The 16,480-nt window shown below is 40.9% G+C and overlaps 1 protein-coding gene and 1 long non-coding RNA gene across 8 annotated transcripts in view; both read right to left on the bottom strand.

The window, feature by feature from the left end:
• Positions 1–16,480, bottom strand: part of DCLK2 (doublecortin like kinase 2) — a 185,921-nt gene that overhangs the window by 94,077 nt on the left and 75,364 nt on the right. The window lies entirely within an intron of this gene.
• LOC116528967 overlaps positions 8,070–16,480 on the bottom strand; it is a 10,908-nt gene continuing 2,497 nt past the window's right edge. Inside the window, exons 2-3 of the long non-coding RNA XR_004259311.1 lie at positions 11,472–11,476; positions 8,070–8,080 (exon numbers count right to left, since the gene is read on the bottom strand). This is a non-coding gene — a long non-coding RNA (uncharacterized LOC116528967). The remainder of the gene's footprint in view (positions 8,081–11,471; positions 11,477–16,480) is intronic.

Consider the following 16,480-nt stretch of genomic DNA (forward strand, 5'->3'; position numbering starts at 1 on the left):
GACAGAGTTTCTATGTTGGCCAGGCTGGTCTCAAACTCCTGACCTCAGGTGATCTGCCTGCCTCAGCCTCCCAAAGTGCTGGAATTACGGGTGTGAGCCACCCCACCCAGCCTTAAATGATCGGTTTCAAAAGATAGGACTCCACTTGATTAGGTACCACCCTGCAGAATGAATAACCAATTGTCATTTTGCCAATTTTGGAAGAAAGAAAGATGTGCAGTCGTAGTCAATTCTCAGTATCAACACTCATTAGACAATTCTAATGTCATACTAAATATTAAGCTAAATGATAAGTCCTGGAGGCAGAATAAGGGAGTGAAAAAAGATCTGTCCAAATGTGGGTCTGAGTTATTGTCCTCTATGTTGCAGCTACTTCTAGGTTAAACTTATCAATGTCCCAGGAATCAAAGAGTATGTACAGCAAAGAAGGCCTTTAAAACAGAAGACTTAGGTTGGGCACAATGCTCACGCCTATAATCCCAGCACTTTGTGAGGCTGAGGCGGCAGAAGGACCGCTTGAGTCTAGGAATTTGAGACCAGCCTGGGCCACATAGTGACACTGCATCTCTATAAAATAAAAAAATTAAAGAATTCAAAAAAATAGAATACTTAGAAAATGCTCAGAAACATAATTAAGACATACATTTGATTTGAAATTAGAACCAATAAATTAACTGAAAATATCTAGATATTTGTTAGGTTAACTAAAATTAACATTCTGCTCTTTCATAATATGGGTCAGATATTTTGTGAAGGAAGGTATACAAATATATATATGGAAGATAATACTATTTAATAGAGTGAAGTTGGCCCTAAATCCCAATACTTGAAGTGCAGAGAGTCTGAAGTTGCTCCTCTGTCCTTAATAATTCAACTTTAATGTATTAAAAATAAATCAGGCTGGATGCAATGGCTCTTACCTGTAATCACAGCAATTTGGGAGGCTTGAGGCCAGGAGTTCAAGATTAGCCTGGGCAATATAGTAAGATCCCACCTCTACAAAAATATAAAAAAATTAGCCAGGCATGGCGATGTATGCCTGTGAGGCATTACTTGGGAGGCTGAGGTGGGAGGATCACCTGAGCCCAGGAGGTCGAGGCTGCAGTGAGCCGTGTTTATACCACTGCACTCCATCCTGGGCAACACAGCAAGACACTGTCCCAAAATAAGTAAATAAATCAAAACCAATAAACAGAAGGTGGTGACATAAAGAAAGTCACAATAAAGACAAAAATGTTCATGACTGCTGAGGTCTGACAATCCTGGGAAGAATCACAAAGCCATAAGCCCCTAGCAAAAGGTTCCAAGAAACAACCTTGAAGCAACACCCCTTTATAAAGGTAAGAAGTCAACATCTCACAAAATATCTTATTATTTTCTTTCACACTGAAGTTCCATGGACAATTCAGCTCTAAAATAATAGTTTCACAAATTGCAATTTCTCATCTCCCACTTTCCCAGCCCTTTGTAATTACAAATGGAAACATATCTGTGGATTCTGAGTGCATCTGTGCATACTTTTCAATGTACATAACCTGGCTTCTTTCCTTTCCTCACAAACTGTTAATATATTAGAAAACCAAACCGATTCCAGAGATCTTCTGTGAATTACTGTACTGAATTATGGGGTGTCACACTGCCTTTTATCACTCATGTCTTATAAATTATCTGATATAATCTAAGGAAGTGGGAACCATCTCAGACCTCTGGGAACCAAAAAATTTGTATTTTGTCTCTTTGTAATGCACATCCTAGATATATTACCCTCTGAACACACAAACACAGACTTATATCTAACTCTTGAGAGAAGGCCTATCAAGTACCTGTGCAGGTGTCTGATTCACCAGTATCCATTTATTTTTCTAATTTATAGAGGTGAGCTGAAACTGCAAATAGAAAGCACATTTATTACTGGTTTACAAGACCCTTATGAGTTAAAAGGTAGCCTGTATCTGGGCAATTCTATTCTGATTTACATCACAAGAGGGATGCTTCCTCACTTACCCTGAAAGTAAGTTTTCTGTATCTTCATTGACTGACTTTCAGTACCTGCTCACAATCCATATACTTTAAAATTCATACAAAGTAGTTAGATGTTTTACCTAAATTGTTTTATTCCTTTATGTCATTTTTTGACACAAATGAATTTAACTACCTTTTTGAGTTTTTGTATACAGTGTTTTTTTTTTAAATTATATGGATAGATTATATATTAATCGAAAAAACATTAAATTTGGAATCAGGAGTTCTGCTTCCTGTCACCAAACATGTGTGTCATTTCAGTTAAGTCACAGTCTCTCTGGAGCTTTAATTACCTCACCAATAACACGGAGGCACTGCGGTAGGGGATTTCTGAGGCTCTTTCCTATCTATGACCCAATAACACAAATGTTTCCAAATACCCGGAGCAAAGAGGCCCTTTCTTTTTCTTTCCTCAGAACAGAGTCCAATGGGAATGAATCTGATGGCTGGATGGGATAGTCTGCCTAGTGCCTTGCTCAGCTATGCAGTCTTAGCGGAACATGGTGATGATTACAAATCTTGGCTCTATCCCAATTTACTGTGAAACAAGACAAGTCATTTAGCTATGTAATACTGCCATTTCCTCAGCCATACAATATCCTTGTAGAAGCTTGAACAAGTTACTTAACCTCCTTGAGTTTTGGGTTTTTAACTGCCCAGGGACATCAACAATGTCAAAATATACAGATGAACTCCACTGACATCCCTGGAACCTCCTGATCAACATGGTGCTAGAATACTAAACATAAATAAAATCCTAAAAGCTGCAAAAGAACAAACATGTAACTATTGGGGGAGAAAAATGCTGCTCTTAAAGCACTCTCCACAATGAGTCATCAAAACCCTGCACGGTGGCTCACATCTGTAGTCTCAGCACTTAGGGAGGCTAAGGCAAGCAGATTGCTTCAGCCCAGGAGTTTGAGACCAGCCTGGACAACATGATGAAACCCTGTTTCTATAAAAAGTACATAAATTAGCCGGCCTGTGATAGCACACTTCTGTAGTCCCAGCTACTCAAGAGGGTAAGGTAGGAAAATCGCTTAAGCCTGGGAGGACAAGGCTGCAGTGAGCACTGATGACACCACTGCACTCCAGCCTGGACCACTGACTAAGACCCCGTCTCACCAAAGAAAAAAAAAGTCATCAAAGAGGGTTTGCAAACAAAAGAGTAAAGAAAAAGAAAAGGGAAAAAGAAGTCACACTTGTTTATTACCTTTTATATGATGGATCACTGTGTGTTTTATGAATCTCTCATTCCTAAGTCACGTGCCCAGGGATTCTCATTCAAGCAAAGCGGAACATATGAAAACATGTTCTCTTGACCACCTCCCCTCTCACTGTCCCAGCTCCTATCTAATCCAAATTCCATTTTTGCCACTAGCATTATTTTTATAAAAACACTTTCCTGATCACATCAGTTTCACTGTCATGACCAATTCAATGTACCTTCATGCAAACTGGAAAAAGGCCTCTCTTCATCAATGAAGATTTTAATTATTTATTGTATTATTGCACACCATGAAAGCCCTGCTCAAAGAAGCGGTCAAATATTATAGCTTTACCTTCATAAAGAGAAGCCCACACTCTCAGCTTTTCACAATACCCCCACCACATGCCAGGGCACATGTGTTGTAAGTGTGCACATTTCACTGGCTCATGCCTTCTAAACGAGGTGACTGTGTCAGGTTTCAAAGTAAGTGAGAGACAGTGATTAGGAATCTAAGAGTGTCAGAGAAGTGACAAGAGAAGCCACCTTTGGGGACATCCAGAAGGTAGATGCAATGGTGCAGCAGACACATGTATGTGTGCCATAAGGTGGTGTATGTGCATAGAGGGTTGGGCTGGTGGAATTGATGAAGGAAGACCTCTCCTCTGCAGCTCCAGGATTCAACGGAGAAGCCTGAAATCTCTACTCCAGCCACTTTCGTGTTAGCCTGTGTCTAGGATGGGAATGGCACTCCCTTTGATGCGGTGTCTGTTCTTCTGGAGGGTACAATATAAGCATTTGACATGGTCTCCTGGAGTGTCACACTCTTCTTACTCACTTTGTTAACTCCTCATTGCTCACAGAAAAAAAAATTAGATCCCTCAGCGAACTTGTATTCAACATCCTTCAGAATATCGCTCCACATCTATTTCTTCTTCTCAACATACTCCCTAAAGTTTCTAAACACTATGTTATTCATGATTCTTCCAACAAGCCTGGCATTTTCACTCCTCCGTACCTGAGGCACCTTCAGTTTTTTTTTTTTTTTTTTTTGCTTGCTAGGATTTTTTTTTTCCTTTTTTTTTTTTTTTGAGATGGTGTCTCGCTGTCACCCCATCTGGAGTGCAGTGGCCGGATCACAGTTCTATATTCAAAAACCAAATTCACCCACCCTGACAAATGCCACCTTTCCTGTGCAGTTTTTACTTTCTTTTAGCAGAATTAGTCACTACCACTTCAGTTATTCATTCCAGAAACGGTTAATGAATATCTCAGTCTGTTAGGAGTATATTTATCATTATATTATAGCATTTTGGTTATATGTTGAAGAATTCCTTCGAAACGTTTATATTCCTGGAGACTGGTATGGTACCCAACATATATTAAGAAATGCAATTTTATATCCCCAATACTCTATCCAGTCAGCAAAATAGAGAGTAACCATTATCAATTAGCTGATGCATTCTGAAAGGGGCAGTGTGCCTCTGCGGCAGAAGGGGGCCAAAATAACTTATTGGGAGGTGTTATAGACTAAATTACAGACCCCTAAAATAAATATGTTGAAGCCCTACCATCTAGGACAGCAGAATGTGACTGTATTTAGAGATACGGTCTTCAAAAGGGTGATTAAGGTTAAATGAGGCCATAATCCAATGTAACCAGTGTCCTCACAAGAGAAGAAAAAGTGGACAGATACCAGAGTGTGCATCCCTAGAGGAAAAGTCATGTGAACACACAGCCAGAAAGGAGAAGTGCCTCCAGAGAAATCAAACCTGCTGACATCTTTATCTTGAATTTCTCATCTCCAAAACTGTGAGAAAATAGATTTCTGTTGCTTAAGCTACCCAATACATAGTATTGTATTATGGTAGCCTTAGCAAATTAATAATAAATGGGGCACAACATCATAGATATTACAATGATTTGTGGTCCTCCAAAGTTCAACCCTGACAAAATTATATTCCTTACTATTTACCTCATTAGAATAAAATTAAAAGATTCTAGGCCAGGCACAGTGGCTCATGCATGTAATCCCAGCACTTTGGGAGGCAAAGGCAGGTAGACCACTTGAGCTCAGAGCGTTCACAGTTCAAGACCAGCTCAGGCAGCATGGTGAACCTCCATCTCTGCTGGGAGCAGTGGCTTGTGGCAGTGCTGTCATCTCAGCACTCTAGGAGGCTGAAGAGGGCAGATCACTTGAGGTCAGAAGTTTGAGACCAGCCCAGCCAACATAGTGAAACCCTGTCTCTACTAAAAATATAAACATTTGCCAAGCTTGGTGGCGCATGCCTGTAATCCTAGCTACTGGGGAGGTGTGGCATGAGAATCAGTTGAACCCAGGAGGCGGAGGTTGCAGTGAGCCAAAATCAAGCCACTGCACTCCTGTCTGGGCAACAGAGTGAGACACCGTCTCAAAACAAACAAACAAACAAACAAAAACCATCTCTACAAAAAATACAAACTTAGCTGGGCACAGTCGTACACGCTTGTAGTCCCAGCTACTCGGAGAAGGGGATGCTGGGTGGGAGCTGAGGTGGGAGGATTGCTTGAGCCTGGGAGGTTAAAGCTGCCATGAGCTGTGATCACATCACTGCACTCTGGCCTGGGTGACAGAGACCTTGTTTCAAAAAAAAAAAAAATCATAATCTCAAAAATGTAAAATTAAAAAAAAAATTAAAGATTTTTAGTTAATAAATATATAACCCATTTAAATTTATCTTTTCTCCTTGAAGGGCAATAACAAAAAAAAAGGTGAGAAATACTAAAACAGCTAATGCAGAAATGTATTTTCCATCACAATGTTTGAGTTTGGATTTATACATACACACGAGAAAACAGTAACTCCTAGCTGTGTGCAGTGGTTCAAGCCTGTATACTCAACACTTTGAAGGGCCAAGGAAGGCAGATTGTTTGAGTTCAGGAGTTGAAGACCAGCCTGGGTAACAGAGCAAGACCTTGTCTCTACAATAAGTAAATAAGCCAAGTGCGGTGGCGCACACCTGTGGTCTCAGCTACTGGGAAGACTGGTGGGAGGACTGCTTGACCACAGGAGGTCAAGGCTGCAGTGATCACACCACTGCACTCCAGCCAGGGCAGCAGAGAAAGACTCTGTCTAAAAAAAAAACAGAAAAGAAAAGAAAAAAAAAAGTAACTCCCTAAAACCTATATACATACATATTCTTTTTTTGTGTGTACATGTGTGTGTGTGTGTGCATGTGTGTCAGAGTCTCAGTCTATTTTCCAGGCTGCAGGTGCCGTGGCATGATCATAGCTCACTGCAGCCTCAACCTTGGGGATTAACTAATCCTCCCACCTCAGCCTTTGGAGTAGCTGGAACTACAGGCATACGCCCCCAGGCCCAGCTATTTATTTACTTATTTTTTGGTAGAGACGGTCCTCACCATGTTGCCCTAGCTGGTTTCAAACTCCTGGAATCAAGCAAGCCACCCACCTCAGCCTCACAAAGTGCCAAGATTATGGGCATGAGCCATGACGCCCACCACCTACATCCCTGGTCTTTACACTTTCCTTCTTGTTACACAGGGTCCGTGTGCCCTCCCTGAGGTGTGGTGTGAAATCCACCTTCTCCTGCCTTCTCGGGATCTTGTCTGTTTTTACTTCTTGATGGAATCATCTGCAATAACCGTATTTCTCGAATTTGTCCCACCTCAACAAACATCTAACGTGGCTTCTGCACCATCATCCTTTGCAAACGGTCCTGATCACAGCAATCTCCACTTGAGTCAAGTCCAATGGGTGTGTCTCAGTTCTCACCTTACAATGTCTGCTTGGCAGAATATGTCCATTTACCTCCTAAAAGACTCTTTTTCCTTGACTTTTACTTCGCATTCATCTGTCTTTCCCTGACTACCCAGGCCACTCCTCTCCCTCCTAGCCTCCTCCCTCTGGCCATTACTGATGGAATTCTTCAAGGCTCAGTCTTAGTCCCCTTCTTCCTTCCTGCCTTACTTTTGTACAGATTATTTAATTCACGATATCAATTCCCATGTTTCCAACCTTGCTGTAGGGCTGTCTGTTTTCCTCAATGGACCTCTATCCACCCATCTGCAGTATTGCCTCTGCCCTCTTCCTATTGCTACTAGGGTAAAAACTCAGAAATCCCAATCTTCCTGATGTACAATGCCCACCATAAGCTACCCCCATGATGTCTCAGGAGTTTTACTCATGATGACTACAAGCCTTTCTCAACACCTGCTGGCAGTCACCAGACAGCCCATCACCCTCTTGCTATTCCTGACCCTCCAAAGAGGCCTCCCAAAAACCACATTTCCACGGTCACTGTCAGACATATGTTCAGACAGGATACAAGTAATTTATTCACTTATAAAATATCAATATGATCGCTCTCTTTCTTTCATAAAGTAATGCTTTGCTGCATACAAAAACCAAATCTCTTGAAACACATATTCCAACTCTACAGTTCATATGAACTAATTATCTACTTCAGCTTGTATACAGAAGCAAAATACATGTTTGATCCAGAAGAAAATTATGGAACATATTCTTATCTGTATGTTGTTAATGCCGGTGAGTTGAACCTTCTGAATTCATTCTGAGTCATTTTCATGACCTACTGTTATTCCTTTTTATTTTTGGGAGCCAGGGTCTTGTTCTGTTGCCCAGGCTGGAGCGCAGTGGCACAATCATGGCTCACAGCAACCTCTGCCTCTGGGCTCAAGCTATCCTCCTACCTCAGCTTCCTGAGTAGCTGGGACCACAGGTGTGTGCCATCACACCGGGCTAATTTTTGTATTTTTTTTCCACATGTTGCCTGGGCTAGTCCTGAACTCCTAGGCTCAAGTGATCCATCCACCTGGGGCTCCCAAAGTTCTGGGTTTACCGGCATTAGCCACCACACCCAAGCAGATACTGTTACTCAGATGAGAAAGTACATTCACATTGTGTATTTCTTATAAAAATAAGCTTTCTAATGTTCTAAATCATGAATTTTAGGGATGGTCACATCACTATACACACTATGTTTAATTATGTAGTGAAGATTGGTACATTCTATTGCATGTAAAATTATACTCCAATAAAGCTCATAAAGGGTAAAATTTTTAAAAATAAGCTTCCTACCACAAGAAAGGCAAAAATAAAACAAAAACCCATAACCCCACTTCCATTTCTATATACTTGTCTAGTGGAGGCTTCAACAAATAGTTCATTAGCTTCCTTTAGGTGGTTAAAGGCACATGGTAATAATATTAAAAGCTTGCTTCTAAAAAAATCAAAGCAAGAAAATAAAATACACAGCAATATCTCCCACAGAAATTGATACTGGATCTAAAAATTTAAATCTTTGTAAAATGAAGTGTCCAGATATGAAGTCTCACAAGTACACTAGAGTACTTAAATCACACTTATGACCCAAGTCCCTCATCAAGGTAAGTACCTTAAGAGATCAGGTTCTGATCTGGTTTATCTTTTCATACCTAGTACATAGCAAGGTTCTTGATACAAAATCTATGTTAATGTGTTGACGTGAAGGATTCAATCCTGGATTTCAAGGGGCTCACAGTCTAGTGGAGCAGGAAACAGTAACTAAAGGACACTCTGGTCAATATTCTTCAGCAAGTGAAGAGAAATAGTGACAAATATATTACCGGAAAGACTAAGGATGAGGAGCCCTTATGAACCAGGCCTATGTTGCAAGTTGGTTTTTGTCACTCAGCATCTAGGTCCCCACTTTTCTGATAACAGAACACACTTTTTCATTGGGGAACCACTCCTCTCCACTCAATCCAGGACAGCCTTTGATCAGTGCCAGTAGAGCACCAAGTTTCCAATTACACAGTTTGATTCTGAAATTATGCCCTGTTGTGAAAGCTCATTCAGACATGCTTGCTGGAAGGGATGGAATGGAACCTGGAGCTATGTCAGAACTGGCCTAAAGCTGCTAGGGTCGTAAGGAAACAGACAGCCACAGGAAACACACTGAGTCCTGATGACGAAGCACTTGGGCCCCCTGGTTCTCTAGCACAGCTAGATCTAGCATCAGCCAATAAGCACCTCTATTTTCTCCTCAAACCAGTTTGTGCCTGTTTTTCTGATGGAAAGTGTCCTAATACAGACTTAATATACATATAAGAGTTTGTGGTTGGGTGTAGTGGTTCACACCTGTAATCCTGTACTTTGGGAGGCTGAGGCAAGGAGGATCACTTGAGCCCAAGAGTTCAAGATCAGCCTGGGCAACCTGGCAAAACCCTAGGCAACATGGCAAAACCCCATCTCTACTAAAAAATTATTTAAAAATTAGCTGGATGTGGTGGCACATGCATGTAGTCCCAGCTACTCGGGAAGCTGAGGTGGGTAGATTGCTGGAGCCCAGGAGGTTGAGGTTGTATTGAGTTGTGATTGTACCACCGCACTCCAGCCTAGGTGACAGAGTGAGACTGTCCCTGACCTCCAAAAAAAAAGTTTGTCAAATAGGGGATGGTGCGCAAATAGGTGTCAAGGCTGGCAGGCCCTGTGACAGGGATATCAGGTCATATCAAGCACTCCCAAGGCTTCTCACTGTCTTCAGTACCACACAGAAGGTCCCTCGCCCTCTGGTTCTGGCCTCCCATACAAGATTCATTCTGTCACCAATTCCTTCCCCACCTCCATACTCAAAGGCAAAAGAGTATGCATAGCAATAATGGGTTCTGCAATGGCGCATCCTTCAATAGTGGCCAAGTACTCCATGGACTTTCACGCAGCTCAATACGTTTGCTTAGAGCAATAAAATTCTCATTTACTCCTTCAACAATTGAAGTCCTGCTCACTTGTTAAAGCCTTGCTTTAAATGTTCCAACTCTGGAGAAGAGAGAAGATCCTCTCACAGTCAGAGTGAGTCATTCCTTTGTTCTCACAGTATTTTGTTTAACATCTTAAAGCATTTGCCAAGCTCATTATTCATACTCACAAATGGATGATACTGGCCTTGAATTTGTTCCTTAAGCCTATTTCACTTAAAGCACCATTTTGTATATTCAAGCACCAGCATAATAAGGACTATTTTTTCTTTGTAAATAAAAGAGGTAGGATTTTTTAAAAATTCTTTGAACAATAATGTGTATTTTTGGTTGTATCTTAACCATCAACTAAAGTCACTCCAAAAAATAAAATCTAAGTCAGCATTCAGTTTCTCTCAGGGCAGTATATGAGCAATTTATTGTTTTGAACCAGTTATTGAGCTTTCACTTCTCTATAGTGCATACAGAATTAAAAAATCAGGCCGGGCACGGTGGCTCACACCTGTCATCCCAGCACTTTGGGGAGGCTAAGGCGGGCAGATCACCTGAGGTTTGGAGTTCAAGACCAGCCTGGCCAACATGGTGAAACTCCATCTCTACTAAAGATAAAAACATTAGCTGGGCATGGTGGTGGGTGTCTGTAATTCCAGCTACTCGGGAGGCTAAGGCAGGAGAATCGCATGAACCCGGGAGGCGGAGGTTGCAGTAAACCAACATCGTGTCACCGCACTCCCACCTGGGTGACAGTAAGACTATTTAAAATATATATATAAATAAGTAAAAATAAAAAATCATTGTATGTCACAAGTGCTTTCAAATGTGTGTTTTTCTCACTGGGCTTTGTTACTTACTGAAGGCTAATATCCTGAAGGTTCACAGGGTCCACATCTTGTAGATGCTGCACTCATTGTCCCGTTTTTCCTCCTGCTCTTATAAAATCAACGTATATTATTTTTGATGCTTTCTACACTTTGGTGAACATATGTGACTTCATATATGGTACAAACTAATGCAAAATGTAAGCTGAATAAGCTGTATTACAATAACAATCTTAATATTGTGCATAGCACCTCATTTCATGGTCTTTGCATTTTAACCAGAGCCATATAATTTTTTTTTTTTTTTTTTTTTTTTTTTTTTTAGATGGAGCCTCTCTGTCCCCCAGACTGGAGTGAAATGGTGCAATCCTGGCTCACTGCACCCTCCGCCTCCCAGGTTCAAGCAATTCTCCTACCTTAGCCTTCTGAGAAGCTATGATTACAGGTATGAGCCACCACACCTGGCTAATCTTTGTATTTTTTAGTAGAGATGGAAGGTTTCAACATGTTGGCCAGGCTGGTCTCAAACTCCTGACCTCTGGTGATCCACCTGCCTTGGCCTCCCAAAGTGCTGGGATTACAGGTGTGAGCCACTGCACCCTGCCCAGAATCACATAAAATTCTAATCAATAATTACTAGTAAAACTTCACTGGAGCTTTTGATACCATATCTAGAGACACATTTTCCATTTCAAGCTTCTTGTGGAATAAAATAAAGCATTAAAAATGCTACTTTCCTAGACTTCCAAAGGAATTAATTCAATAGTCCTTCTCTCCACAGAAATGCCAGGGGTGTGGGAGAGTCCAGCCTTAGGCAAGAAGTGGGTTCACTCTAGTCTTTTCTGGGGCATGCAGAGGTTCTAATTGGCTGTGCCAATGTATGATGTGAAGAGTCCAGTATTCCATGGGCTCAGAGAAGCTGACCAGGATGCTTCCCCAGACCCATCATTCACTGCAAATTCTTTATGCTGGTTGGTTACCCTTACCAGAAATAAAAGTTGCATAAATGTTGTAAATAATATTTTCCCTCCCTTCTATGTAGCTGGGATGTGTTGTGGGAGACACATGAAAGGACTAGCAAACAACTCCATTGGGAGCATTTCTTCATGATATAGTTAGCCACACTAAAAACAGAACAATACCAAAATAAAAATCACCCAGGAGGTCTGATGCCCGAGATATGGTGGGACAGCTGGTGACAAGCAGGGCAGTAGGTGCAGGGGCACTGCCAACCCAGAGAAGCCTTCCCTTTAAGAGCAGGTGCCAGCTACTGGAACTGGGAGCACTGTGTAGCCACAATCACACTGCTGAGAATGGAAGGGAGGGAAGAAAGGAGCCTGGCCAGCCTTTTCAGTGCCGCTCTCCTGTATTTCAGCTGGAGAAAGTTCCCACATAGGGCTCCACAGGACACTCACAGCACATTAACTGCCAGCAGCTCACCAGGCAACAAAAGGCAAGGTGCAAGTAACTGGCTATTATTCCCTTAGCTATAATTTCACTCTATTTTGAGGCATCAGGTAGGACATGGAAGGAAACAGGTTTGAACAACATGTCTGAAAGTGCTATTATTCTGCAAGAGGACATTAAGCCCAACATAAACAGAAGTGTCAGGCTCAAGGGTAATGGCCTGGAGCATTCATTCACCTCTGCATTTTAAAAATAATTTATCAAATACTCTGTGACAGAGTGCTAAGTGGTTCTTAACAGGTTTTATTTTTATTTTTTTCTTATTTTATAAAAAATTTTTTTTAGTATAAAATGATTATCTCTTTTCTTAATTGCTTTTAATGTGTTATATCTCACTGAATCCTGACAATAGCCCTACGAGGTAGGTATTACTGTTTCCATTTTGTGACCGGAAGAGACCTATTGCCAACATTTCACAGGAAAAACTGAGGTTCAGAATAATTAAATGCTGCACCAGACATCAATCAGGCCAGGGTCTGACGTTTTGGCTTCTGCCTCTAATTCCAATCCTCTGTCAAAGTACAGCATATATTCTCTTCATTAACAGAGTGACAGTAGTATACAATACTTTATCTTGACCTTTCTGAAATGGCAAGAATATGCATGACTTGAAGTATATAAATTGTTTTCTTTCTTTAAAAAAAATTTTTTTTAAATTTCATACATATTTAAACTTCCCATTAAATGCTGGAAACTAGGAGAGGGGGAAAACAACCTCTGTTATTACTTTTTTAGATGGAGTTTCACTCTTGTTGCCCAGGCTGGAGTACGTGGCGCGATTTCAGCTCATCACAACCTTTGGTTCCCAGATTCAAGCAATTCTCTTGCCTCAGCCTCCCAAGTAGCTGTGGTTACTGGCATGTGCCACCATCCCAGGCTAATTTTGTATTTTTAGTAGAGACGGGGTTTCTCCATGTTGGTCAGGCTGGTCTCCAACTCCCGACTTCAGGTGATCCGTCCACCTTGGTCTCCCAAAGTGCTGGGATTACAGGTGTGAGCCACCATGCCCAGCCACAACCTCTGTTTTTAAGAAGTCAATATATTCTGTACACACTTCCATACACTTCAATTATGTTCTCTGTCGAAATGCTCTTTGAACAAAAAAGCAAAAAGACATTCATTTAAAAACATGAACAAAATTAAACTTAAAGTTTTATTTGCTCTAAAATTTGGTTCCTTTGGTTTTACAAAGACTGTTACATAATTCAGTAGCACTTTGAAAATTACTAGACGACTGCCTCATTTCTATCCCCAATCAACCTTACAGAATCTCTTTCACTGAAGTCCAGAATCAGTGCAGATTTTATGTATTAAACACAATTCTAAAACAGAGTGAGAGACATTCAGTGGCAAAGAAAAATGTGTTCTTGCTTCTTGCCCCATGAGAATAGAAGCTTTTATGTTGTGAAATAACACGTTTGCCAAATGACCTTAAGTTACTCTTCACAAGATGTTAAGCAAGAAAGCTCCACAAACTAAAAACCACAGTACCTCCCTTCGTGCCAGATATCTTTACAGCCAATTGCCAAAACAAATGCTGCAATAAAACCTCGCTGATTCTCTTTCCACAATGCTCTCTATTCCTTCTGTGAAACATTCTGGCTGAAGGACACTGGATGCCCAAGACTCACAGACTACTTTCTGATACCCAAACACACCCACTTCTACTAGCTGAGTTTAATATATACCAAGAGTCAGTTCTGTTTCCTCCCAAACCTGTTTACACCAGTTGTTCTTGACAACATTTTGTGATTTAATTATTATATAAATTGAGAAAACATGAATATAAAAATGAAGTTTTTCAATAGAAATTAACTGGAATTATTTGGAAAAGCTCCATAAAGATAAATTACTAGAATAAACTGCTATTGGCTTAAATGTTGTCAAGATATCTTACATTTAGGGGGATGGGGGTCTGATAAAATCTAAATGGATTCTGTCCTCAGACTGGCTCACAGGTATCTATGGTCTCCATTTCTTTCTTTCTTTCCTCTTTCTTTTCTCTTTCTTCTTTCTTCTCTCTCTGCTGTCTTCTGTCTTTTCTCTCTCGCTCTTCTGTCTTTTCTCTCTCTTCTTTCTCTCTCCTCTCTCTTCTTTCTCTCTTTGAAAAACTCTCACTGTTTTGCCAAGGCTGGAGTGAGGTGGTGCAATCTCAGGTCACTGCAACCTCCGCCTCCAGGGTCAAAGTGATCCTCCTGCCTCAGTCTCCCAAGTAGCTGGAACTACAAGCACTCACTGCAACACGCCTGGATAATTTTCATATTTTTAGTAGAAATGGGCTTTCACCGTGTTACCCAGGCTGGTCTTGAACTCCTGACCTCAAGTGATCCACCTGCCTCAGTCTCTGAAAGTGCTGGGATTACTGGCATAAGCCACCACACCCGCCTCCATTTATTTCAAAGAACTGAAACTAGGAATTATGAAGTCTATATTGTAGATGTAGGTCATACAAGAAAGGTAAGGTAAAACTTTCTTCACTGATCACACTGAAAAAGCTTTAGATACACATCAAATAATTAATGAATCAGTGTATTTACTTTTGTAAGATAAAATTTACTATAAGTAAGTGTAAGGCAGGCACAGTGATATACGCCTGAACTCTCAGCTACTCAGAAGGCTGTGAGACAGGAGGATTGCTTGAGTCCAGGGGTTTGAGTCTATAATATGCTATGATCACACCTATTAACATCCGCTGCACTCCAGCCTGGGCAACACAGCAAGACCTCCATTTCTAAAAAACATTTTTTTTAATTAAAAAAAAAATACATGTAATTTTTTTTGAGACAGGGTCTTGCTGTGTTGCCCAGGCTGGAGTGCAGTGACACCATCTCAGCTCACTACAGCCTCAACCTCCTGGGTTCAAGCAATCCTCCTGCCTCAGCCTCCCAAGTAGCTGGGACTACAGATGCGAGCCACCACGCCCAGCTAATTTTTGTATTTTTAGTGGAGACAGGGTTTTGTCACATTGCCCAGGCTGGTCTTGAACTACTGAGCTCAATCTGCCCACCTTGGCCTCCCAAAGTGCTAGGATTACAGGCATGAGCCACTGTGCCTGGCCAGAAAAAAAAATACATGTAATTTTAATAATCCCTTCAGCAAGACTTTTGATTTACCAATAAACTACTAGATCAGTATCACTAAAATAAGAGGATTTCTCCTGCAATTCTTTGAGGCAACTTTTTAATGCTATCATAGCTTACCTTCTAGAGCGACCTTTATTTCAACATCTACCCTATTCATCATTTGACAAATATGCTTTCAATATTTGCCAGTAAATATTGCCTAGATTGATATTTCAATTAATCTGTTTATTACAACTCTCCACCAAAAGTAAAAATAGGGCTAGAAAGAAAGGTAAAATGGATTATTAGCAATGTCCTCCCGAAACAATGGATTGTACATCTGACGCTGCATACTTCCAGCAGCAGTTCCAGAGGCAGAGCAGATTTCTATGAAGTCCAGGTATTTCTTTTATAGCCCAGTTTTTACAATACAATTTGTGTATAACGGAATTGAATACTGAAGGGAATACAATTTGCATTATGAGGAATGACACTGATCACAATTAGGACACAGTCAGAAACCAGCAAGCATCAGGTACATGGGACAAAACACCTTGTACAATTTATTTTTGATGCTTACGCTTTCTTGCCATTTTATTTCAACCCGTTTATCATAACAATGATATAGAAATAACTGACTTTGGCCTGGTCTTTCACATAGCTCACCTTATAAAGGTAATTAAACTCCAGCCCCCCATACAAAGGGGTCTGAGAATAGCAGTTCCCACTTGCTGCCTTAGAGTATACAACATACTTTTACATTTATTGTTTTCTTTTTCTTTTTTAGAAACAGCATCTTGTTCTGTTGCCCAGGATGGAGTGCAGTGACATGATGATATCTCACTGTAACCCTGAACTCATGGGCTCAAGTGATCTTCCCATCTCAGTCTACCAAGTAGCTGGAACTACAGGCATAGCACCATGCTTGCTTAGTTTATTTTTATTTTTATTTATTTATTTTTTAAGTAGAGACAGGCCTCACTATGTTGCTCAGGCTGGTCTGCAACTCCTTAAGCGATCCTCCTCCCTCAGCCTCCCAAATTGCTGGGACAACAGGTGTGAGCCACCACACTGGGCCACATACATTATTTCAACTGAACCTCAGAAAATTCTATCAGGTAGCCATGGTCCACATCATTATCTTCA

This window comes from Sapajus apella, unplaced genomic scaffold (genome assembly GCF_009761245.1).
Source record: "Sapajus apella isolate SASKATOON/1434 unplaced genomic scaffold, GSC_monkey_1.0 scaffold61, whole genome shotgun sequence".
Classification (NCBI taxonomy): Eukaryota; Metazoa; Chordata; class Mammalia; order Primates; family Cebidae; genus Sapajus; species Sapajus apella.